We start from the raw sequence: 27,687 nt of genomic DNA on the forward strand, positions 1-27,687 counted from the left end.
TTAGGACCAATTATTTTTGGAAAATCGAAAATTACCAGAAAAATTTCGGCTACAGATTTATTATTATTATAGATTATATTATATATTATATTATATTATATTATATTATATTATATTATATTATATTATATTATACTAGCCGTACCTGTGCGCTCCGCTGCACCCGTTAGAAATAAAGATAAAGTAATTACATAATTAAAATAGGACATTTGATCCAGGGAACATTCGTGTTTGATATAAGGATAAATCGTTTATTATGTTACTTAATTTAAATTGTATTTACATAATTAAAATGCGATCATTTTGATCCAGAGACCACTCATTTGGTCATAAGAACTATTTTAGGAAATACAGGAAACGAATGTACAGAATAGCCTATCAAGTTTTCTGTGCATAAGAAGCTATTTTAATCTTACCTGTCCTCGATTCACTCAGAAATTACTGTAATAACATTATAGCATTATATCCATCTAGAGAAACTACACTTTCCAATGGTGAATTAATAATTAATTATACAAATCGGTTAATTTTGCTCCCGACATTACTTCATACAAACGCAGAAACATTCTCTGTAGGCTATCTTTCATAGCTTTCGATTGTTGCTGTCCAGGGCCCCTTATAGACGAAGTCATTTGTTTTTTAATTCATTACACGGCCTTAGATGGCAGTTATTCTAATTTTAAAACTCATTTATCTCATTAAATATCAGTCCTATCAAACATTTTCAAGGAATAAATCTTATCGGAAATTATTTTTAAAGAAATTTTTGTTATGTAACATTTTTCTAAAAATCAATAATAAGCGAGATATTTCGATTTATTTAATTCAGGCCCCCTCATAACCCCCCTTTTAAATAATGTATTTTGAATGCCATATAGCCTAAAATCTAAGTTACAACGAACTTAATTTATATTCCAATTTTCATCGAAATCCGTTCAGCCGTTATTACGTGAAAAGGTAACAAACATACATACAGACAGACAGACAGACAGACAGTCATACAAACAAAAATTAAAAAAAAAAGCGATTTTCGGTTTCAGAGTGATTAATTATATATGTTAGGACCAATTATTTTTGGAAAATCGAAAATTACCAGAAAAATTTCGGCTACAGATTTATTATTAGTATAGATTATATTATATTATATTATATTATATTATATTATATTATATTATATTATATTATATTATATTATATTATATTATATTATATTACATTATATTATATCAGACGTTACTGTAATAACATTATAGCATTATGTCCATCTAGAGAAACTACACTTTCCAATGGTGAAATAATAATTAATTATACAAATCGGTTAATTTAGCTTCCGATATTACTTCATACAAACACAGAAACATTCTCTGTAGGCTATCTTTCATAGCTATCGATTGTTGCTGTCCAAGGCCCCTTATAGACGAAGTCATTTGTTTTTTAATTCATTACACGGCCTTAGATGGCAGTTATTTTAATTTTAAAACTCATTTATCTCATTAAATATCAGACCTATCATAATTTTTCAAGGAATAAAACTTATCGCAAATTATTTTTAAAGAAACTTTTGTTATGTAACATTTTTCGCAAAATCAATAAGCGAGATATTTCGATTTATTTAATTCAGGCCCCCTTATAACCCCCCATTTAAATAATGTATTTTGAATGCCATATAGCCTAAAATCTAAGTTACAACGAACTTAATTTATATTCCAATTTTCATAGAAATCTGTTCAGCCATTATCGCGTGAAAAGGTAACAAACATACAGACAGACAGACATACAAACAAAAATTTCAAAAAAGCGATTTTCGGTTTCAGGGTGGTTAATTTTATATGTTAGGACCAATTATTTTTGGAAAATCGAAAATTACCAGAAAAATTTCGGCTACAGATTTATTATTATTATTATTATTATTATTATTATTATTATTATTATTATTATTATTATTATTATTAGCCACCGGCGTGGCTCAGTCGGTTAAGGCGCTTGCCTCCCGGTCTGAAGTTGCGCTCAGGCGCGGGTTCGATCCCCGATTGGGCTGATTACCTGGTTGGGTTTTTTCCGAGGTTTTCCCCAACCGTAATGTGAATGCCAGGTAATCTATGGCGAATCCTCGGCCTCACCTCGCCAAATACCATCTCTCTATCATCAATCTCATCGACGCTAAATAACCTAGTAGTTGATACAGCGTCGTTAAATAACCAACTGAAAAAAATATATTATTAGTATAGATAGATTTGTCCTACAGAATATCTGTAATATTGACAATTAATATTTGAGGAAAAAAATTCGCTCCAGCGCCGATGATCGAGCTCAGTGGTCAGAGCGCTTGGTACGTAGAACCGAGGACCCGGGTACGATCCCCGGCGCCGGAGCGAATTTTTCTCCTCAAATATTAATTGTCAATATTACAAATATTCTGTAGGACAAATTAATAAAATATCTTTAATATCTGTATATATGTACAGCCATAAAAGCATAGAAGCATTTCTATATTTGAGAGATTTTACCAGAAGACGCACTTTGAAAATAAACATAGATTTCTACATTACGGAAAAAAATGGACTTCGGTGCGAGGTTTTATAAGTAGGCTGACGCACAGTGTGCAATTTTCCCAGTCGAGGTGGACTAAAATCAAATTTCGACTTGTTTAGTTAGACATAGGTGAATATGAACTCATGTTCTTTAACATTTGAAGAATGTTGTGAGAAATAGCTTTTACTGTTTTATCAGCGGAAAGCTACATTTAGAAGGTATGACTAATGAGTTCTTCCTAACATTCTCGCTCCTGTTCACTCGTAGACAGAGAGGCTTAATATGTGGATGAAAAAGAGTCAATTGTTAGTGATTTATTGTGTTGTGAGACAAGGAATCTGTTCAGATAGCTACGATGTATCCTATCTGTGAACTTATTATTGTTACCAAGTGTAAAAAAATAGGAGAGAAAAAGTGCTGAATTTACAGTCTTGTTTTTGCGATAATTTTAGAGCTCATAAGATAATTACACCAATTATGCTTCTGTCATGGCTGTACATAAGCCGACAATATTCAAGAAGAGGTTTTAAATTTTCATTTAATGTTTAACTTAAACTTGTTCAGTTCCTCTCTGAGTACGTTGTATTATTTTTATAGGGTCTATGGCTAACGTTGTTACAAAATAAACAAACTGAAAGAGTTGAAATGTAATACAGAATACGAACGTAATTAAATGTTGCTGTAGAAATAAAATCTCCGGACACACATGTAAAACAAGATGAGTATTAGTGAAACAAATGGATGTTATGATATTATTGTAGCAAATAATAGGCCTGAAAAAACCGGATGGAATTACTGAGGGATAAACAACTATATAAACATTAATTTAAAATAGCCTCTAGATATAGATAATCTGGAGTAGAGAGAAATAACAAGATCCAATTTAGAAACTAAAATCAACTGTCAGGACTATTATAGATAGAAATTGTAAAAGAGCACACAAATATTAAAATGTTTGTCATGTGGATCATGTAGAGTTGACCATAAAGCAATGATCGTCAGCACTCGTTCAAATGGATAAAGAGTAAGCGGAGCAACGTGTTGTGACCCGTTATGCAGCAGGAAGAGATAGAGAGCATACCCACTAGCAGTTATGAATTCACCACAGTGCAGTGTCTTCTCAACGGGTAAGAGCCGCTAGCCCCAAGGTGCTATGTGCTGATGACCGCTGCCATAAATGTTGTCAATGTCAAGCGCCATCATAGTTGGAATAAAAACAAGACACATTGAAACTAAATTAAACAAAATATAGATGAAATTACAGTTATGTAGGTGTGAATGTTTAATTTTTGTTTCGGTTTACAAATAAAGACTATGGGTCTATAGTAAGTGAAGTAATATAGGGTATGCAATTTATTCTGTTTTCATAAAAAGCGACATTTTAAAATAGTCCCAGTGCACAAAAAATTGTTCACCCTGGTTCACTAAAAGTGTATTATACGTATCTATTATGACTTCATTATTGCAGAACTTATGATTAGATATCATATTACCGGTAGCACAGTTCTGTAGCTGGTCTCGATACGGACATGTCACTGAAACAGACAGTGCGACATGGCTAATTTTTTATGAACTTCTGCACACTCAGGAGAGGTTATATCATAGACATGGTCACACAAGATACATTTGTTCACGACCTAGCTAGTAATAATATTAGCATTCGACAGTGGCTCATAAACTTGTAACAATAAGCATTTGATAGCCTGCCCATACTCGGTGAAGGGGAAGTGCCATTCAGGGTCAAATATAATTAGCAATCCGTCTAATTATTTATCATCCCGTTTTGCAGAGACAATGCAATTGGGATTGTTCTCTTTCATAAAGTTCCGTCCACACAAAAGCCCGCCACTGACATTGAGTCGCTGGAGACAAGAAGAAGAAGAAGAAGAAGAAGAAGAAGAAGAAGAAGAAGAAGAACATGTCATCATAATCATAAGTAATGCCCTGATATTAACTTTATCAAGGGAACCGTGATACGAAGGTTAGTAAATATAATAGAAGTACGAGACCAAACTTTGGAAACAAGACAAACTTGGTATGACGGGCGTCCATGAGATTGGAATTCTTCAAGACTTCACACCGGCCACTTTTAATTTTGTTGATGATAAATGGAAGAAATGGAGGCTGGAGAGTTTTGACGGAATGTAGATGGAAACGGAAGTACTCCGAGAAAATACATTGCAACATCTGCTTTATCCACTATAAATTTCATTACAACCTGGCAGTGCATCGAACCCGGACCGTCTGGATGAAAGACCAAAGAGAGCCACAGACACGGCCTATATAACGCCAGAGAGGTCCTATTCAGGTAAGACCAGGAATATTATTCATTCAGTGTTTGCCCAAGAGCATTCTTTCACTGTAAATCCAGCTTTCTCCAATCTTTCCTCTTTTCTCCCTACCTCTTTGTCCCCTCATATAACCCATATATCTTAATGTCGTCTATCATCAGATACCTTCTTCTGCCTAGAATTCTTCTCCCGTTCACTATTCCTCCCATTACATCAGCGTTGTCAGACAGAGCGTAAACGGAGCGGAGCGCTCCACTATAACTCGTTGCGTGCTCCGGTGCTTCCACAGACATAAGCAAGTTCACGCTCCGACTGGACGTCTCTAGCTCCACAACCGGTTTCGGAGCTTACAACTCTGACACTACTGCACTACATCCTTCAGAAGGCAGTTTCTTCTTAGCCAGTGACCCTACCAATTTGTTTTCCTCTTCGTGATCAGTTTCAGTATCATTCTCTCTTCACCCACTCTTTCCGACACAGCTTCATTTATTATTCTATCTGTCCACTTCACACGTTCTATTCTCCTCTATAGCCACATTTCAAATGCTTCCATTCGCTTCTCTTCACTTCGTCGTAATGTCCATGTTTCTGCCCCATACAATGCCACACTCCATACCAAGCACTTTACTAGTCTCTTCCTTAGTTATTTTTTCAGAGGTCTACAGAAGATGCTCCTTTTCTATTCTAAGCTTGCCATTACTATACTCCTTTTAACTTCTTGGCAGCTGCTCATGTTACTGGTTATAGTACATCCCAAGTTTTTGAAGCTGTTCACTTGCTCTACTGCCTCATTTAGAATTCGCAAGTTTACCTCTTTACTTGTCTCCCTATGACCATGGTATTCGTCTTGTTTGAATTTATCTTCATCCCATACTGCTCATAGCTGTCATTTAACTCCAGTAGCATATCCCTTAGTATCATTTCCTCTGCTAACAACGCCATATCATCAGCAAATCTTATGCAATTTACTTTTCTTCTTCCTACTTTTACCCCTCCCATGTTCTGAAAACAGTTATTCTCCAAATCCTTCAAGTAGATGCTGAACAGGGTAGATAATAAAGGGCATCCTTGTCGTACTTCACACCCTATTTTATTTCCTTCAAACATTTCTTCTCCTATCCTGATTTTCACTCGTTGTTTCATACAAAGATTATTGAAGGGCCTTCTCTATTTCCAATCCACACTTAATGTCTTTGGAATCCCCATCAGTTTATTTCAATTCACTCTGTCAAATGCATGATAAATTATTTTAAAGCTTTGAATTGAATACTATCCTCCTTTCGCAAGATCGAATATGTTTTTATACTTAGGCTTATTGTGAATTGTTTCAAACAATGACCCTATCCTACATTGTTCATATTACCATGGAGTTTCTTATTAGGTACATGACCGGCATAAAACAAACTGATCACAGAGTACTTCAAGTCTCATGAAACAAATATTATGCTCCAATAAAATGGATTATTATTTAACAATAACTAATGAAATATATGGAATCCAAAGCAGACAATAATTAATACAGACATCTATCATTATTAGAAAAAATGCGCTTTCATGACAGAGAGACTGAAAAGAAGCAATTCAACTATGAAAATGAAGGAAAATATACTTCAGTACTGGGCGAACACCGGTCAAGTAATGTAAGTAGAAAGAAACAAATTTACATTAAATTTGTGATAATCAGTTTCTGCTTTCTGAAAAGCAACTAATATAGTTCTTATGGTTTCTACTGTATTTTAAATGTGGATTCTTTTACATTTTACATAACATTGTCTGCTTGCAACCGAACGATCTGGAAGTTGAACTCTAGAAAATTCTCAAACTAATTAAGGCAAAATAACCACTTTTAACAAAAAATGTTTAAAACAATCCTGGTTGTTCTTTTCCTATTACTGCATAACGGACTCAAACATGAACTTTAAACAGATACTGAACTAACACTAGCTAAAATGATGCGCTCCCTAAGGTCCTTCGTAATTTATTATTAACTTTGTAATAAATAAATACGTATCGGCAGTCAAAACAAGACGATTCGAGACTCGGCCAGACCAGACAAGACCAAATAAATGAGTTTGTGGGTAACTAAATAAATAAGTTAAATAAAATTAAAATGAAATACAATAAAGTAAAATAAAATAAAAGAAATTGAAAATAATTAAAAATAAATAAATACGTGGAGGGATGAATAAAATAAATACATTTCTGAATTTTACATATAAATATAAAAGTACGGAATAAATATAGAACAAAACGAAGCGACAACCTATGAAGAATGTGTGTAAACATAATACTAGGTATCGTAAAATTGTGCATTTATAAACTTTGGTTCCTATAGACATTGCTAGACTGTGAAGAGCCTTTTATGCGATGTAGTTCAAGTCGCTATGTAGAAAATCTATTGATTAGCAAAGTTTAACTTTAAAAATAAAGGAATGTTTTATTATGGGAAGGAACGGTGGTCAAAAACAATTCTTTTGATTATGACTAACACTCATATGACTTCAGTATAATTTTTATTATATTGAAACGAATTGGGGGAAATATACCTAATTAAATAAGTTAATAGAACAGTTAAAAGTGTATTAATATTGCACTCGTTACAAATCTGATTGTTTAACAGTTTCTCACCTCTTCCAGGGACGGAGCTTCTAAGAATCCGTGCAGTAGGTCTTTTAGAAATGCCACACTAACGACACAATTTATCTTGCTTTCTTCTGGAGTGAAATTATGATTATAAACTAACGATGATTCAAGGCATGCTAACGGAGAAATAGCACCACGGACTGCAAAATAAATTTCAAACTAATCTCCATCATGGAGAATGACACACTAGCAGTTCGTGTGAACACTCGATAGTAATTAAATTCAAATATAAATCGAAATAAAAGATAAAGGAAACAAATGCCAGTAGAATAATTTGAAATGAAGGGTCATGAACGACAAAAATGGACTCATCAAGTTTAAACTTTGAAGTCTAACATGAAGACAATGATGAAGATCATAATGTCGATTGTGAACGCGAAAGAAATGTAAAAGTGATAAAAATAACTGTTAAAAGTGGTAACCACAAGAGCAGGCCAATATGCATAATACAGAGGGAATCAAAAGTCTGGAACCATTTAAATATCTTCTATATGCTTGATTTTCGATTATTATAGGTGTTACCAGTATTTGTAAGACCAAATGCTCTACCAGTGACACATTCGATTCTAGCCCTCAGCTATCTCAAAAGCCGCCATTTTGAATGCAACTTTGAAATTTTGAATGGAAAGGAGACCATGTAGGTACACACAATAGTGTGAAATTTTCTGAGAAAAACAATGGTGCAATCCGTTTTGAGATATCTCTTATCGTTTTCAAGTTATTTAAAGATAACTGTAATAATGACACAAACATTAGTTACTGCATCTACAGATATTTTGTAACATGATACAATACTAAGGAGGCTTCGGAAAAGGTATTTTTATGCAATTCTGATAATTATCTTTTCCTGCTTTACTATTTGGTTAACCTGTGACAGTTTCAATACATTGTTGTGATTATTTGAAGCTTTCCTATAACAAATTGCTTGACTTTGGTGATGACATTATCGAAAGAGGAAAAAAATGTATATCATTCTTCATTCTGGTAGGTTAAGTCACAGAAATGTTGCAGCAGACTGGACAAACAGTTCCCTGGCCACTGTATTGGTCGACGTGGACAAGTAGAGTGGCCGGCCAGGTCTCCAAGTTTTAACACCCATTGATTTTTTCATTTGGGATTACATAAAGAGCTTAGTAGGATGAAGAGAAAATTGAGAATGTGGAACATTTAAAGAACTGTGTCATTGAAGCCTGTGCTAAAGTCACCCCAAAATGTTACAAAATGTTCTATCCATATTCTCAATTTTCTCTTCAAATATCAAGCTCTTTATGTAACCCCGAAAGAGAAAATCTAGGGGTGTTAAATGTGGAAACCTGATCGGCCATTCTACTAGTCCACGCCGACCAATCCAGTGTCGAGAGAACTGTTCGTTCAATCTGCTGTAACATTTCTGTGGCTTAACGTATCAGAATGAAGAATGATATCAATTCTTTCCTCTTTCGATAGTGCCATCACGAAAATCAAGAAATTTGTTATAGGAAAGCTTCAAATAAACACAACAATGCATTGATACTGTCACAGGTTAATCAAATAGTAAAGCAGGAAAAGATAATTATCAGAATTGCATAAAAATACCTTTTCCAAAGCCTCCTTAGTATTGTATCATGTTACAAAATATCTGTAGATGCAGCAACTAATGTTTGTCTCATTATTACAAATAACTTGAAAACGATTAGAGATATCTCAAAACGAATTGCACCATTGGTTTTCTCAAAATATCACATGATTTTGAATACCTACATGACCCCCTTTTCATTTAAAATTTCAAAGTTGCATTCAAAATGGTGGCCTTTCATATAGCTGAGGGCTAGAATTGAATGTGTCACTAGTAGAGCATCTAGTCATACAAATACTGGTAATACCAATAGTAACTAAAAATCAAGCATATGGAAGATATTTATATGGTTCCAGACTTTTGATTCACTCTGTAATGTGATACAGCTACAACGTTCAGCAACCTGCTGCGAGGATGGGTAACCACCCGCATGAATATCCAGATGACCGGCTACGATACAGACTGCACTACAATGAAATATTTACGAGATCTGGAAGCGACTTTGACTTCTTTTGAAGTCCGAAGCTTCAGGATCTATTCCTTTTTCTTTCAGGCGGCCTCAAAGAAAATTACAAGAGAGTTTTCCTTTCATTTTCAGATCGTAAGTATTCACTTTGATTACCTAGTCTACATGATTTTGAAAATGTGTCGATTCACGAAATAGAAGGTCATTTTATCATAATAGATGCGATCATGAATATAATACACAATCAAACAGAGAACAGAAGTAAGCAAATTTTTATTCCTACAACAGAACAATAAAATATTTGAATAAATACCTCGAGTGAATTTGAGGTCTGTCTTTTCCCAGATAAATTTAAAGGTGATGTAAGATATGCAAATTAGCTAATTAAGTTGAAATTTAATTAATTATGTTTGCTCTTAATTTTCTACTCTAATTTGGTACGTAATATTATGTGTAATAAAATTAAGTTGATGTGTAATTAAGTAAGCTGATATGTAACGAAGTTGATTTGTAATTATTTAATTGATTATGTATGTAATTCATCAAGTTAATGTTAATAATTAATTCGATATGTAATTAATTAATTCGATGTGTAATTCATTTATTGGTTGTGTAACTATTAATTTGGTATGTAATTAAGTCCATGTATAATTAATTAAGATGATTTGTAAACAATTAATTCGATGTGTAATTAAGTTGACGTATGGTTAATCAAGTTGATGTGTAATTAATTAATTCGAAGTGTAAGTTGGTACGTAATTAATTAATTTGAGGTGTAGGTAATTAAGTTGATGTGTAAATCTGCTGATTTTTAATTCATCAAGGTGTTGTGCAATTAAGTTGATTCGTAAATTGAGATGTGTAGTTAAGCTGATTTGTAAGTAATTAAGATGTGAGATGAAGCTCATTTGTAATTAATATGTACAATTAAGCTGATTTTTATTTAATTACGATGCGTAATTAAATTTATTTCTGTTTTATTATTTTTTTAGTAATTAAGCTGATTTGTAATTAAGTTGATTTGTAATACAATAAGATGTGTAATTAAGCTGATTCGTTATTAAGATGTGTAATTAAGTTTATTTGTAATTCATTAATATGTGTCATTAAGCTGATGTGTAATTATGCTGATTTGTAATTAAGTTGTGTAATTAAGTTGATTTGTAAATCAGTAATATGTTGCGTAATTAAGCTGATTTGTTATTAAGATGTTTAATTAAGTTGATTTGTAATTCATTAAGATGTATAATTAAGCTGATTTCTTATTAATTAAGATGTGTAGTTAAGTTGATTTGCAACTCAATAAGATGTGTAATTAAGCTGATTTGTTATTAATATATGTAATTGAGTTGATTTTTAATTCATTAATCTGTGTAATTAAGCTGATTTCTAATCAAGATGCGTAATTCATCTGATTTGTAATTAAGATATGTCATTAGGTTGATTTGTAATTCAATAAGATGTTGTGCAATTAAGCTAATTTGTTATTAAGATGTTTAATTAAGTTGTTTTGTAATTCATTAAGATCTGTAATTACGCTGATTTGTAATTTATTAAGATGTGTAATTACAGTAAGTTTATTTATAAAATTAATGAAAACATTGTGTAATTAATTAAGATGTAAAAATAACTGAGTTGATGTGCAATTAATTTGGCTGCAATCAATTAATTCGATATTAAATTAAGTTGATGTGTAATTCATTAAGTTTGACGTGTAATTAATTAAGTTGATGTGTAGTTAAGTTGATATGTGTAACTATCAAATTCACATGCAAATAATTAAGTTTACATGTACCTTATTAGGTTAACAAGTTATAATTACTATAATTTTTAGGTTTTCATATAATTATTATTTTATTTAGGAAGCTCCCTTCACTTAAAATAATCATTATAAGTCAGGTTTTCACATTATTATTATTATTATTATTATTATTATTATTATTATTATTATTATTATTAATTTATCGTATTATTACAGTAATGTGTTACCACTGCCACTGGGTGTTTACCCATTTGCAGTGTGGATAAATAGATGCATGCAAATTAGCGTGTTAACTTTGACAACAACGCTAAGTAACCTACTTCAAAACGGGGCAGCAAATCTCTGCTTCAAAATGGGGCATCCAATCTCCTTGGCGATTGCGATTAAATCAGCGTGTTGATCAAGATACTGACGCTGAGTATCGAGCTTTAAGTCAGGATAACTAATCTTCGTGACGACGTCTGCAAGTGACTTTTGACTTATTTTAGAGTCTGAAGCTCCAGCATCTAATCAAATACGGAAAGAGATGGTAATATGTTCAAAGAAAATTTTGAATGGAATCTTCCAGAAACAAGTTACAAGAAGAACAGGATCTAGAATCACCTGGTACAATACATTCAGAAATGAAGCCGAACAACAAGGAAGGAGCTGAAATGGGATCAAGACGTAGGCAAGAAACACAACTCTCTGGCCATCTGTCATCAAGATCCTCCAGTTCCCAGAGGAGTGACAGGACTGATGCTACTAGTTACGCTGGTAATCATGTGGACCTTGAAGCAACTTTAACTTTTTCTAAAGTCGGAAGCTTCAGGGTCTATTACAATCTCCATCGGGACTACATCAGTTTTTAAATTAATCATTTTGTAATCCTTTCTGAAATTTATCTTTTTGTATCGTTTTCTTTAATTTAGTTTCAGAATATTTTAGTAGTCATTTGGGCTGTATTAACCGGCCACAAAGAATCAGCGGCAGCTGATGACACCCGTTCCATGACAGCTCACTTCATACGTAAACTGCTATGGACTTAATGCAGCTTCTCGCTATACTCTCTCCTTGTTGGGAATAGGCGTATTGATTTTCGTTATGTTTTCATATTTTCGAATGTAACAATAATAATCCGAAATTAATATAACTTATGTCACTCTTAATTAAATTAGAGTACTGATGTTTAACACTTTTAACAAGGGAAAAAGAAAATATTATAAGCTTACATGTTATAATAATACAGTGTCCATAAGCCGATGCTAATATTTAATTATGTAGTCTAATGTTAAATGCGTAATATGTCAAGCATCTAATTGATAGTCTATTACATTGTAGATGAAATCAACGTTATAATCTTCGCTCATCTGAAGATATAAGCAACGCATGTATTGTACTGGTTTTCTTGTGCACATTGAAGTGCTTTTTGCTGGGACTGTGAAAGTGGTCAGTAAGTAGGAAAAGTTGCAAGTTTCTTGTATAAAAAATGAAGTCCGTAATGACGAGAGCAACCTTGTGTTCTAAATGTGGGAGGAATAAGTATTAGCTACAAGACTTCGCTCACTCGCTCGCTCGCTCGCTCGCTCGCTCGCTTGTTTGGCTTGCTTGGCTTGCTTGCTTGCTTGCTTGCTTATTTAATCTGGTAAAGATAAGGCATCAGGCCTTCTCTTCCTTTCTAAAAGGGGATTACAACTACAATATTAAGAATACAATTACAATTATAATTACAATTAATATTAAATTTACAAATACAATAAATATCAAAGTACTAAAAGATTAACTGATTAATAAAAGCTAGACATCGACTGTATGATAAGAAATTGAACGTAGCAGCGTGTATGGAACTTTTACTTCGTACATCAAGTCAAGAATTTGGAACCCTGCGTTGAAAAAAATGAGATGCCGCCACAGTGAAGTACTGATGTCCGAACTTTTCTTCCAGTGCGTTGAATTGGATTTGAAGAACCAATACCTCTTTCTGTGGCACAATGTAAAGGATTTATAGAGTCAAGGGCACTGAAGAAATTTACGAGTTATAACTAATGCAGTGAATAGTGTTGATGCAACCAATGTTATATAATATCTTCCAGGAAGTAGAATACCAGTTGGATATTTGAAGAACTGCCGGCGGCGTCCGTGTTGAGATTCATTAATGAATTTATTAGGTTACAATAACTAGCCTACATAAGGTTGTTTCCGATCTCTGGAAACGAATTTTGAATGACGTCATATGCGTCAGGAGTCACACAACAGCTGAAATGCGGTGAGAGGTGACAGACCAGTAGTGAGTGATTTCAATGAGTGCACGATGTCTCACAGCAGCAAAGCCCAAGAAAATTGAGCCCCTTTTGGGAGGGATACATTATGACGCTTTCCAATTCCAAGTACAGTTAAGTGCAAATAATAGAAGCCTGCAAAGAACGTAGTTTCGTTATTTGAAAGAAAGACATTTTCTGTTACTTAGTAAGACTGGTAAAGCTCGGATGGGATTAATTTGCATCATTTCGGGGGTTCGGCTTGTGGGGGGGGGTGAATTTGCTTGCATTTTACCCTCTGGAATTAATCCCATCCGAGCTTTGCCAGTTTTATTAAGTACACAGAAGATGTCTTTCTTGGAAATGAAGAAACCAGTTTTTTTGCAGGCTCCTATGATTTTCACATAACTGTACTTGGCATCGAAAAGTGTCGTAATGTACCCCTCCCTAAATCTAGATTTTCTTGGGCATTTCTCCTGTGACACACCGTGCACTCTGACTATGAAATCACTCACTACTCGTCTCTCTATCATCTCTCACCACAGTTCAGCTGTCATGTGACTCCTGACGCACACAACGTCATTTAAAATTTGTTTCCAGAGATCGGAAACAAACCTGTATAAATATGTTATTCTTGTATATTTTGTACTTGATGTTAAATAGTTACAAGCAAAATTTAACTAAATCTGAATATTACCTGTGTATATCAATAATATGTTTTTAGTATTTATACTACTGTAAGTGGGCTTTGTAAACTGCCAATAATATTGAACGTAGCTGAAGTATGCGGAGTAGTTTAATTGGTAGGGGAAGTCCAGTAGTACTGGATACAGAATACGCTGACCACTTCAAACATTTCTGTAACATTAAAAATAATAACAAAATTATTTTCAAAATAAGCATTAATTCTGGAGCACTGTATCGGCTTATAATACATTTAATTATAGCTAATATATATTGTATTAAATAGAGCACACATTCATGCTGCCCACAAAGAGAGTTATAGCCTGAAGCTGGGGGACCGGATGCTATACAACCCAAGTGACGTATTCGTATTTTAACATCATTTTTAAGAAGTTTGGAGAGAGTAATGAAAAGCAGATAAGTAAGCACATTGAAATATTTAACGGATATACATAATTGATTTTGGAACAATTTCTATAAACATCTATGACTGTATAGTCTGTACAAAACTACAACCGACGCTGATAAACCTCTGCAGTTACGAGATTGTTTCAAATTAAAAGTATCTGTATAAAATCTTCAACCAAATATCAAATCTTATTTCTTTGAAAATATCGTTATAAAAACTTTGCAGTGACACATAGATTTACACATGTAATAATACAATTTTTACTTTAACACGTTTATTTTGATGCTACTGTAAATAAGTCATACGCTAGTATGTCACATTTAATTAACATAATCCACATTGATCTAAAAACAAAATTAACAGGCATCTTAAAATTTCAAATGCTGTTTTCTTCATAATGCAAAATGAGAGATTAGGGCAGTGCTGCACCGAGAACTTCATTTGACTAGCATACTAACAGTAAATGAAAGAATATATGCCTCTCCGACTACTCATTATACGAAAGATTAAGGAGAAGTACCATCACGATGCAGAAATTCAATTTCGAGATTTTCAAGGAGATACAGTTTAGCACTCTGATCTCTAGAAATTTTTTTATACCCGTGAAGCCTTTCTATATTTCCATGTAAAGCTATAGTGGATGGAATTTGTTCACGTCCAGTATCTGAAGTCAGTTAAATTGGGACCGATGCACATAAAATATCATTCTCGGCTAGTCTTTATACCAAACTCTTAGGGTGCTATTCATAGACATTTCGCTAGCCCGCGCTACGAGCGTGCTAAACAGGATTCTTATCATATCATATCGCTGACACTGGTTTATGAATACGAAAAACGTTAGTTCGCTGATCATCCACCGAAAGCCCGCGCTAAGAATGTCTATGAATTCGGCCCATAATGACCATTTATTCTAAATCTAGCACAAAGGTTTTATTTTTAAGTATAATAAGCTAAAATTCATACGGTGAAGTTAATATCTATGGAAATGAATGTAATATGAAAGTTTACCTTTTATTCCCGTTGCTATTTTATCTAAGTGGTGAGTGATTTTTTTCTAAGTATTAATCAAACCTCAACGTTTCTATAAGATCACAAGTCTTTTACAAATATCCCTTTTTACTCCCTGACAGTATATGGTTCAACTGTAGCTTAGTTGTAGTGATGTAGGTAGTAGCGATAGTAGTAGCAATATCAGTACTTTATTTATTACAGCTACACTTCTCTATTGCAGGGGCTATTCAGTGTCCAAATTCAATCTACATGCCAAAAGCACTCCAACAGGTACAGATTTATTTTACGTGTCGGAAATTTTCTGCACGGACGTCGCAGCCTTACTTCCCTCTGAGAGGAAACCATGCTACAGGGTTCATCTACGTCGGTCGGATCAGCAAATTTTTCATTTCATTTAATTTATTGTATTCCATAAAACTTACATTAGCATTTGAGCTTTAACATGTGGAACAAATTAAAATTTTACAAGATTACAATTTTTTTGCGAGATGAAGGGAGCCATGGATTCGCGTAGATTATCTGGTATTTGCCTTATGATTGGAGAAAACCTCGGAAAAAACCCAATCAGGTAATCAGTCCAAACAGGAATCTAAACCAAGTCCTAGCGCAGCTCCGGATCAGCAGGCTAGCGAGTCTGCCGACTGAGCTACAAAAAATGTATAGTACATAGCAAGCATATGATTCAGTTTACGAATCTAAATAATTATTCATTATTTGAGCTGTAAAAGTATATATTAATGGGTAAACTTGTAGAAATTCGGTAGGCTAATTAATGTATGTACTAGAGGCAGAATTAATTAAACTGTAAAATGTGCTAATTTTCAAATATCAATTCAATCTTTACTGTCAACTTAAAATATTTCTCTCCATTCTTACAAAGATACTGAAAGTTATTTATATCCAAAGAAATTATTATATTTTCCCTATATATAAACAATTTCTGCAGACAACGAAAGGATTCTGTAGTGTAAAGAAGCTTATTCGCATCCCATATGCGTAAGTTCAGTAAATTACTCACAAAATAGACGCAATATTAGAATTCCTACACACCTCTATTGTCTGTACCTGTTCCCATAAGTATCATCATCAAAACAAAGTCACTGTGTGATCAGTAAGGAGCGGATTTCTATGTAATTAAATATTATTTTTGCGTGTGATAAAACACAATTAACAAAGTTAAAAATTCCGAACATGAAGTTTCAAGTTTAAAACCCGAATTTTATTTCACATAAAAACACATATTTTCACAAAAAAATATGTAAATACATATTTTCAGGAAAACTATTATAAACACATAAATCTTGGAGTTTTTTTTACTTAAATAATTTTTTTACAAGAATTTTTAAACATTTTAAAACAAAATCATTATGTCACTCAGAAGTGCGTTATCTTTTTAAGAATTCTTGGTTGCTTCGTTTTTCTAAGCTGTGTGGTGTATCCGCGATCCATTTTTGTAATAGTATCGCTTCAAGTTCTGAGAACTGCTAGGCAGCATATCAGTGTTATTATTAGAGAATAAATTAACATGGACAAGGAGGAGAGATCTTGCAACACATAATTAGGAATGTTTATTGTTGCTGAAGATGATTTCATTCAACGCTTTGTTTGTGAAACACAACAGATATGAGCTCGGGTATGAACATTATTTAATATAAACAAATCTCTCCCCTCTCGCTCATGTCCATCAAGTAAGGCAATACGTCTTGTTGTGATTCCCTCGGGCTTCGTCAATCGATATCCTTCAACATATACTGAAAGATGGTTGTTTAAAAAACGATTTAGCTTTCCTATTAGCAAATTTAAGCTTTTTGTGTGACACCATAAAAAAACTCGAAATATCCAAAAACCTGTTGTCTGAAACGAGGGAGGTGCGTGCCGTGGAAATTAAACTGTACTCGTTACCAGGTTCAGAAGTACAAGTATTAAGGGACAAATTCCAGAATGTGTTTGGGAAAAACAGTGGATATAAAAAAATGTGTAAAGTTGCTCAAGTATTGGAGGATGTGCCTGTAGGTGAAATTGACGGTGTTTGTGTTTGTGACATTCCTCTCTATAAATATGCAAATCTGACGTCCTGTGATGTGGAAAGATCGTTTTCACAGTATAAGTCGTTGTTCAGAGATAATCGGAGACGACCTTTGTTGTTCACTGCAATTCTCGGCCAACAACTAGCACTCAAGTGTGGTTGGTGAATACCTAGTAACATTTTTTTTCCAAGCTAAGTAAGGTATTTTTGTCATATTTAAAAATATATATATATTTTTTATTTTTAGCAAATATTTTCGTACTTTTTAGCACATAAAAAATAAATATATTTAAATTTTTAGCACATAAAAATCCGCTCCCTAGTGATCAGGTCACTGTCTTTTAATATTAAATGTAGACTGCATTTGGAATGAGGGGTAAACGTCTGTATCTTCTTAGTCAGTATACTGTTTATTTGTATGTGTTTATTCAAACTGTAAATGAGCTAACACCATAATTACACACAATAATTACAATTAATAATAATAATAATAATAATAATAATAATAATATTTTAAAGTGGCCTAATTAAAGTAAATCTAATTTGTCATTATAACTCATATGCATAATGAATTACGAGTATATTATACTAGCCATACCCGTGCGCTCCGCTGCACCCGTTAGAAATAAATATAAAGTAATTACATAATTAAAATAGGACATTTGATCCAGGGAATATTCGTGTTTGATAGAAGGATAAATCGTTTAATATGTTACTTAATTTAAATTATATTTAAATAATTAAAATGGAATCATTTTGATCCAGAGAGCACTCATTTGGTGCAATGACAATTCCTTTAACATGTTTCTTAATTTTTATTACATGCATCCATAGTTCAATGAACATTGACATCATTTACATTTAATGTGTATACTTTATTTTACTTGTTATAATATGTTTCCATTGAATTATGGTAATAACTTAATTTTAACTCTTGTTTTCTACGTATTTAGTAAATGGCGCTTGGCCCACTATGGTTCTGAACCCTTCAAATAACTTAAATAACTTATATTATATTATATTATATTATATTATATTATATTATATTATATTATATTATATTATATTATATTATATTATATTATATTATATTATATTATATTATATAAAAAGTATGTTGATAACGGATGTACCCCGATAAGTAAGTTTTCAATTTGTTATGGGGGCTCTTGAATCTCAGGAGGAACAAATTTTATTTTACAACAGGGCAACATACTCTGCTTGGCTCATAACCCAAATTTTTTGCTTTGCATTTAATGCATATGTATTTTATGTATTTTAACTCGATTCAATTGAGCATAGTTAAAATTTGGATTATAAAATAATGAAATGCTAAGGTAACATATTATTACTGCATACTAAATCAATACACTGTTCGTTAATTCTCTGAGATAAACATTATTTTAAGAAATACAGGAAACTAATACACAGAATAGCCTATCAAGTTTTCTGTGCATAAGAAGCTATTTTAATCTTACCTGTCCTCAATTCACTCAGAAGTTACTGTAATAACGTTATAGTATTATGTCCATAAGAGAAACTACACTTTCCAATGGTGAAATAATAATTAATTATACAAATCGGTTAATTTAGCTTACGATATTGCTTCATACGGACACAGAAACATTTTCTGTAGACTATGATTCATAGCTTTCGATTGTTTCTGACCAAGGCCCCTTATAGACGAAGTCATTTGTTTATTTCATTACACGGCCTTAGATGGCAGTTATTTTAATTTTAAAACTCATTTATCTCATTAAATATCAGTCCTATCAAAATTTTTCAAAGAATACAACTTATCGGAAATGAGTTTTAAAGAAATTTTTGTTATGTAACATTTTTCATAAAAATCAATAATAAGCGAGATATTTCGATTTATTTAATTCAGGCCCCCTTATAAACCCCCTTTTAAATAATGTATTTTGAATGCCATATAGCTATAATCTAAGTTATAACGAACTTAATTTATATTCCAATTTTAATCGAAATCCGTTCAGCCATTATCGCGTGAAAATGTAACAAACACAGACAGACAGACAGACATACAAACAAAAATTTCAAAAAAGCGATTTTCGGTTTCAGGGAGATTAATTATATATGTTAGGACCAATTATTTTTGGAAAATCGAAAATTACCAGAAAAATTTCGGCTACAGATTTATTATTAGTATAGATTACCGTATATTACATTATATTATATTATATTATATTATATTATATTATATTATATTATATTATATTATATTATATTATATTATATTACATTACATTTCATTCATTCGTTCATAATTTTGTGCAAACTTAGCTGTCTATAATATTTCCTATACGCTGCCTTCCTCTTAGTCTCAGCATTATGATCGTTTATCATCTGATATCTCCTTCTTTCGCAAACTCTTTTCCCGTTCACCATTCCTTCACGTGCATCCTTCAGTAGGCAGTTACTCCTCAGCCAGTGACCCAAACAATTCCTTTTATTTCTCTTCCTGATCAGTTTCAGCATCATTCTTTCTTCACCCACTCCTTCCAACACAGCTTCATTTCTTATTCTGTCTGTCCATTTCATACGTTCCATTCTCCTCCATATACATACAGTACATACACATATTACATATATTCATTAATCCAAATGTAGGCCTATATTATTTTGGCACTGATACTGTTTCACTACTTTCACTTCATTCTCATCTAACTCACTTCACTGGCACTATGACACTTTACACTGACATTATGACAGTAGAACATATTTCACTGACACTATAAACTTTTCACTGATCAAAACTTTTCACTACCTGTATATACTAGGAACATTGCAATCAATCTAGTGATTACACAACAACTTATCAGATAAAAAGGTTACACAGACGATTTTAAGGCTGTATTTAAATATTCTCTCAGATGGTAGTTGCATTCACAAATAAATGGGGAAATTTCTAACGAATTTTAATATCAGAATATTAATACCGTTGACTACAAATACGGAAATAGATTTTTTGAGGTACTGCAACGGATACATTGCGGCTCGATATACGAGATACGTCGTTCTGTATAATACGAGTATAATAAGATTAGACGCTGTTTTTGTGAATGTTACGTGTCACGGTAATTAAGTGATACGTCAACACTTATCTCATACGGTTAGTTTCTTCCATCGAAAAGAAGACAAATATCCCGTGATGATAGAGCATCTGGAAATACTTTGTTTAATTACTATGTTTATTGTTCTCATTAAAAGACATTCATCTATAAACAGATTTCCCACACGGCGTACCCAGTCAAAAAAAAAAAAAAAAAAAAAAAAAAAAAAAAAAAAAAAAAAAAAAAAAAAAAAAACTTACCTTACAGTTGAAGTCGACAGGTCTGGACACATGGAGGGGTCGCTTACCTGGAACAAAACAAAACATCTTATATTAGACTGCTGCTGCTATTAGATTAAAGGAGGGGATATGGAATAGTTGGCGGATCATCACTATTTGGTTCTTCCATCTCGTGGATACTATGGCAACTTTTTCCTTATGTTTGAGCACCGCCGCGCCGTCTGGATCCCCTCGCCAAGCGTCTAGGCGAGGGGATCCAGACGGCGTGTTTGAGTTAGTTTCATAACGTGTCAGGTGTGCTTTGGGAATAATGGTCTTACAATAATAAAAGAAAATCTCTTTTGTGATTGGAAATTTTTTTTTGCAAAAACGTACTGTATAAATTACATAACAAATACTGTTATGAATTGTCTGACTGCTCATAGGTTGTCTTGAAGGGCTTGAAATGCGCTTTGAAATAATGCAGTTAAACTTTCTTGTGAATGAGGTATAGGCCTAAATTAATTTTTGTGAGCTAGGTTAAGGACGAGGTGTATCCTAAGTAGTTACCGGTTGAGGCGCGTGTTGAATACATCACGAAGTAGAAAGCTACGAAGCTCTCGACAACAAATTCAAACCACCGTGAAGTAAAATTGAAAGAATCGTGTGATGAAGATTTTGGAAGTCTGCGTTCCAAACTACAAGACAGCAATGCAGACTGCATATTTTGTGGGAGTCAATTTTTTTTAAAGATACCAGTGGAGACATTTTGATAATGTGTATTCAATGTGAGTTGTGGCCTATGAAGTGTGCAAAGAATGTGAATAATTTTTAATAACATTTTTTTCTTCGTTCTTGGATAAACTCTTTTAACACTTGCATAATCACTGATTGAAGTTCTAACTTTTTACTGTGTTAATATTATAAAAAAAATACCTGCCTGACTAGTTTCAGCGTGGTGTCCGTTATCGTCCGAAGACGGACACCACGTTGAAAGCAGTCAGCCAGGTAATTTTTATAATAGGCTATTAACATTAAAAAACTTATAATGTTAATCAGTGATATTATTTTCAATAGTATTCTCATGGGTATTCCATAATAGCTATGGAATAATATATTATATTCCTCCCTATTCCATAAACCCATCCTCTTTCCTATCTTAGTCTTTTTCTAATTTTGTTTATTGCATGAATCTTGTATTTTCCATGTTTATGATGTACCCAAGCCTAATATATGTACTATGTATTACCACAAAAAACTTTATTTTCATACGAATATTTTAGAAGATGGGATTAGAAAATAAATATTCCATATTGCTCTCATTTACTCCACTATTATTATTATTATTATTATTATTATTATTATTATTATTATTATTATTATTATTATTAAGTTATAAAATCTTGACTGCTAACCTAACAATGTAGATCGGTGTCGGTTTGTTTCGAAAAACTGTTTCTAGTCACTACACCCTACAAGCGAAACGTGAACATCGATTCTAGTTACTATGCTAAAGAGTATCTTAAGACAGGGACAATATGAGATTTGCAAGAGGATGAACCGTAAGTGATGTCATTAATTTCAGTGTGTAATTTTTTTTTTAGATATTTCAAAGAAAAAAGTTTACTACAATGTTGTTCTTTTTTGCTTCCTTTTATATGAAACATTTCATTGGGAAAGCCATTTATTTAATTCCAAATATGCGCAGTCTATTTAAGAGAACAGTATTATGATAACAAATGAATTATATAATTTTTGTTTCGTCCTTTAAATGTATAGAAATTCGATCCGAATAAATTTAATACTGAAGAATTCACACGAGGAGACGAGAACGCCATCGATACATTTTCAACTGCCTAAGTTATCGATATGTTTTAATATTCATTCTGAAATAGTTATTTACGTAGCTAGGACAGAAAGTGATAGTTCTGTGTACGAGTGAGATGTTTACTTCACTTGTGTTGGCGGCATTGTTGCTTACAGATAGAAGTAATAGCCTACCATTGTTGGCAGGAGTGCTATATCTTAATAGTTCATTGGCACAGGTCATGTTGGTTTGTTTCAATACAAGTACTGAGCATTGCAGTACTACGTATCCAGTGAAAAGGAGAAATTTTAACTGGAAGTTTTGGCATGGCCGACTTCTGAACAAGAAGTAACAATTTGTAAAAATTCATAACAATTTTTACTTTTCTTGTTCTCTAAATCAATATTTTATGAGCAGTTTAGATGCTGACTTCGCATCTGGCGTCAGACTGTTATTCTGTTGTCATTGTTCCAGTTAAATTTCCTCACTTCCACTGGATATGTACTGCAATATAATTTTTAAAGTCTATAATATATGTCAAGTTATATGCAAAAAGGACTTCAGTCCTGAATTGAGGCCACTTCTGCACATGTCACTTAAAACTAGCAACTCTTTTTTGTATAGGCATAAGCGACTGACGACCTTCCATCACAGATCGATGTAACCATGGGTAACATAGCAATTTTCAACAATAACTCATATTCGATAAAATATGGACAGAAGCTTTTTTTTTTCATAAAGCGATTCATTCGCTGTCAAAGTTTCCACCGTAAATTCTACATAAAAATCAATGTCATACAGAGAAAGAAACGTACGTATTTTGAAGTATCTCCTCTATATATCGAATTTCTGTCGTACTGTATAATATTTGTGTGGTAATATGCCAACGTAAGATGACAGTTATTATAGGAGCCATGTATGTTTTATAATAATAAACATGAAACTAACCTCTCAACTCGCGAAGAGATTCTTTGACAGCCCTGTATTTTCTAATTACGATATATTTGTATGATATAAGTTAACACTTCACCGTTCACTGAAATATCACCCACCGCGTGCCCGTGCTTTTAATCACACAAGGATTCGAGGACGCTCACTATAGTAGGGAGCAAAGATATTGGCGGGTCGTACATAGCACATTTTTGCACTACCACCCCCTCTCTTCTGACCTGTCCATTGGGATGACTGACTGGCAGTGTGTATATGCGTTCGGGTGTAGTTGCTTGCAAGCCAATCGTTGTGTATTGAGAGAGTAGTCATCGCAGCTGTTGTCTGTTCACTGTGTACATATTCAAACAGTAATTTTCAATACTAACAGTGGAATTGCTTCTGTGCCTAGTTGAGCGACATGTCTAGGAAGGGAGCGGATACGCGGAGCCAAGCGAAAGGTATTATTTATGGTGTTTACGAATACTTAAAAAAAACTTTAATTAATACAACAAATTAACATTTTCGTAATATGATTGAAATTCTCGTTATTAAGAGAATGAGGAGAACAGGAATTAGGTCACTATAAGTTTAAGTGAAATATTTTAAGATCTGATAGTATATTGGCAGTATAATCATTGCAGTGAAGTAAAAACCATTGTATTATTATTATTATTATTATTATTATTATTATTATTATTATTATTATTATTAAATTTGCACTGATGGATTTCATTTAATATGGTATTACTAGCCATTGTTAAGTCAATTATATTATAGGCCTATAAAATAAAACCTAGGTACCGACACAATACTATTTACAAATTATTTACATCGTCAACATTAGTGATTTTACTCACGGGACTGGCTTCATCTTTTCTTGCAACCCTTGTCTTGTTCAAAAGGTCTCTGGTCACTGCTGTCAGTTGGTCACCTGCTGTGATTCTTCCTGCCGAAAGGTCCCTGTTGACTTTCTTTGTCGCAATCCCAGGACCGCTGCCATCATTTTTGGCCTCATTTCTGAACAACTGGAGCCATTCATCACGACTTCTACTCTTTGTGAAGCGGATGACAATAGGACGCGTCTTCCGTGGCCTGGATGGTATGCGATGTGCTACGCTTACATCATGTTGCACCAATTCACTACCGCCTATGACTTCCGATATTTGGTCAATGACTCCATAAGTTGATTGTTCATCGATCTCCGGAACTCCAAATAGCATTATATTGTCTCTGCGTGTGTACTGCTGCAGATCACTCACTTCCTGTTTGAGATGGTCATTTTCTTGCACTAGCCTCTTCATCTCCTCCTGCGTGGAGTTGAGTCCATGTCTTGTGTGCGCCAGTTCCTCTCTAAGACTGTCGAACTTGGAAGATATGAATTAAACTGATTTTCTTAGTTCATTCACCTCAAAATACGAATGCTATTCGATATCAGTATAGTAGACATAAAATCATGTCGCATATTGTATATCAGTAGTTTGTATGGTAACAAATGAAGTGTTCACATGTGCTGTTGTTTAATGAAATAATTATAATGCTGCGCACAGAAATTACACTAAATACTGACACACAGACAGTGCTTATATATAAACACTATTTCGATGTTACAGACTTTAGGTTACGTAGCGAGGAGTGAAAGATGTTTCGGAAGCGACCCTTCGAAGAACGTTTACAGCTAAAGTAGGGGTGGAACGTGGGTTGGGTAGTATGAAGGGGTATACCTCCATCCGCCAATATTCTTGCTCCCTACTATAGTACCAAAATATCATATTGTCCAGTAAAATCATTCCATTTCCTTAAGGTATGTATACTGTGTTTAAATGAAGTAAAAATAACTGATATAAACAGCACAGTACTTCTCATTTATCTATAGGCTATTTCCATTTAATTATTTATTTTTATACAAATGCCAACGGAAGACAGAATCACCCGAGTTTACTTTTCGGCCTTGTGAAGTTGGCTATCTGTTGCCACATCCCTCAACGCATCATGCAGTCAGGAATAATTGATACTCATTGTTGCTGTATCTTTTTAATTCAAACATACCTACTGATCGCAGGCAATATTTTGTGTGAAAATTTAGTACGTTATTAACTCCAAATAGCCAACTTTTACATGAATATCTATTAGTCGGACATTAGTTATTTATTAAATTCTAAACCGTAAGGCAGAATGCTACATAATTGGACAGAGGTAGTAATGTGTCCGCCACGAATGCTGCATCCGAACTATTTCAAACGGCTGTCATGGCATGGGGGAGATGTGATGTAGAATCAGTCATAACGGTTTAAATGTTATGTTTTATTTAACGACGCTCGCAACTGCAGACGTTATATCAGCGTCGCCAGATGTGCCGGAATTTTGTCCCGCAGGAGTTCTTTTACATGCCAGTAAATCTACTAACATGAGCCTGTCGCATTTAAGCACACTTAAATGCCATCGACCTGGCCCGGGATCGAACCCGCAACCTTGGGCATAGAAGGCCAGCGCTATATCATCTCGCCAACCAGGGCGACGTCATAACGGTTTATAGTGCCCGTTTTTTACTTGTTGAGAATAATATGAAACTACAATATCTGATGGAGAAAAACCAATAAACAATGTATAGTATTTAGTAATACGATAAGTTACATTTTTTCTAAGTTATTTTATTTTATTTTACAACAAGAGATATAAAAGATGTGCAAATTTGTTAATAATTGAGGCATTGATATGGGAAAGCATGTAAGTCACAAAAAAATCGAAAATCCATTTTTTCACGGATAAGAAACAGTACGAACCCACGCCAGTGGCATGGTAAAGCCAGTATGTCGCTAGCAGAAAACGTTTAGTTTCAGCAGCTCATCAAAGATGGCGTTAGCGTTATGTAACGTGCTTTGTAACAGACCCACAAACGTTTTTTGCTTGTCCAGTAAAATTTCGTTTTTGTGACTTACATACTTTCTCATGTCAATGCCTCAATCTATATGGGCAACATAACTTACTGCCTTTTTTTTTTTTCGTGAACGTAAATATTAAGAAATTAATTATCAGGGATACCCACGCATAATAAATTAGGATGACCCAGATATAAAAAATGAAAAGAAGGACACTGATTCTAGGGAAAGTACAGAAACGTCCATTTTTTATTTACATGTTAAAACATTAATTAGTTAATTTATACTCATTTTTCAGTTACACCAGCATATATTTTTTTCCGCAAAAAATGATCCCCCAGATGCACAAGCGTAACAACCTTCGGATCGAACCAAAACGTACAAATAGTGCATAACTAGGGTTCTGAATCGACGTTTAGTCGACAACTTCTTATGCAGTGATAATATGATGTATTATAACATTTTGTAAACTTAATATCACATCAACTGAAATATGTCCCCAAGCACACAATAAAAAATTAACATTTCTTCCTTCGAAGGCAGGTTTTAATTCTAACCCTGCTGAATGCCCCATCAAATTCCTGAAATAATGTAATATTTACGTCAGTAATAGGCTATGATTAAAACATGAAGAATAATAGTGTCAGTGAATAAAATATCTTCCCTCACTCGCATGTGTATAGTGCAGTGGGCCAGATGCTCAATCTAGCAGGAAAAATCTCAATTTACCGATCCTCACAAAACCGACCATTTCTTTGTTTATAGTTTGGATAAACATCCATATGTCAACATCTTTCAAGGAAAGGGGAAGAGAAACTGGCCACCCTACCCCTTATCTCCTGGCCTTGTTGCCTCCTAAGTGGTGCCTTGTCGGTATCACTTGTGAAGTTCAAATGTGTCTTCGGACAGTTGACTAAACAACAACTTCAAGGAAATTAAGATTGCAGTAGGACACAGCGGCGTGGAGAGACCACGAAATGGGCTTACTGATAAGGCTGCATCCACTGCGCACCACACTTGGTTTTAGCGTGTGAAGTGTGGATACGTTGCGAAAGCTATTCAAGTGCTATATTGTATTACTTTGAATTGGATGCGTTACTCACAGGCATGTATTTTAGATTTGTACAATTTTTGTTCAATTTAAGGGAATATAAAATAGTTAAATC

At 33.5% G+C, this 27,687-nt stretch overlaps 1 long non-coding RNA gene across 1 annotated transcript in view; it reads right to left on the minus strand.

The window, feature by feature from the left end:
* LOC138711562 (uncharacterized) overlaps positions 1-27,687 on the minus strand; it is a 394,119-nt gene that overhangs the window by 333,427 nt on the left and 33,005 nt on the right. The window contains exon 2 of the long non-coding RNA XR_011335383.1: positions 20,951-20,997. This is a non-coding gene — a long non-coding RNA (uncharacterized lncRNA). The remainder of the gene's footprint in view (positions 1-20,950; positions 20,998-27,687) is intronic.

This window comes from Periplaneta americana, chromosome 13 (assembly GCF_040183065.1).
Source record: "Periplaneta americana isolate PAMFEO1 chromosome 13, P.americana_PAMFEO1_priV1, whole genome shotgun sequence".
Classification (NCBI taxonomy): Eukaryota; Metazoa; Arthropoda; class Insecta; order Blattodea; family Blattidae; genus Periplaneta; species Periplaneta americana.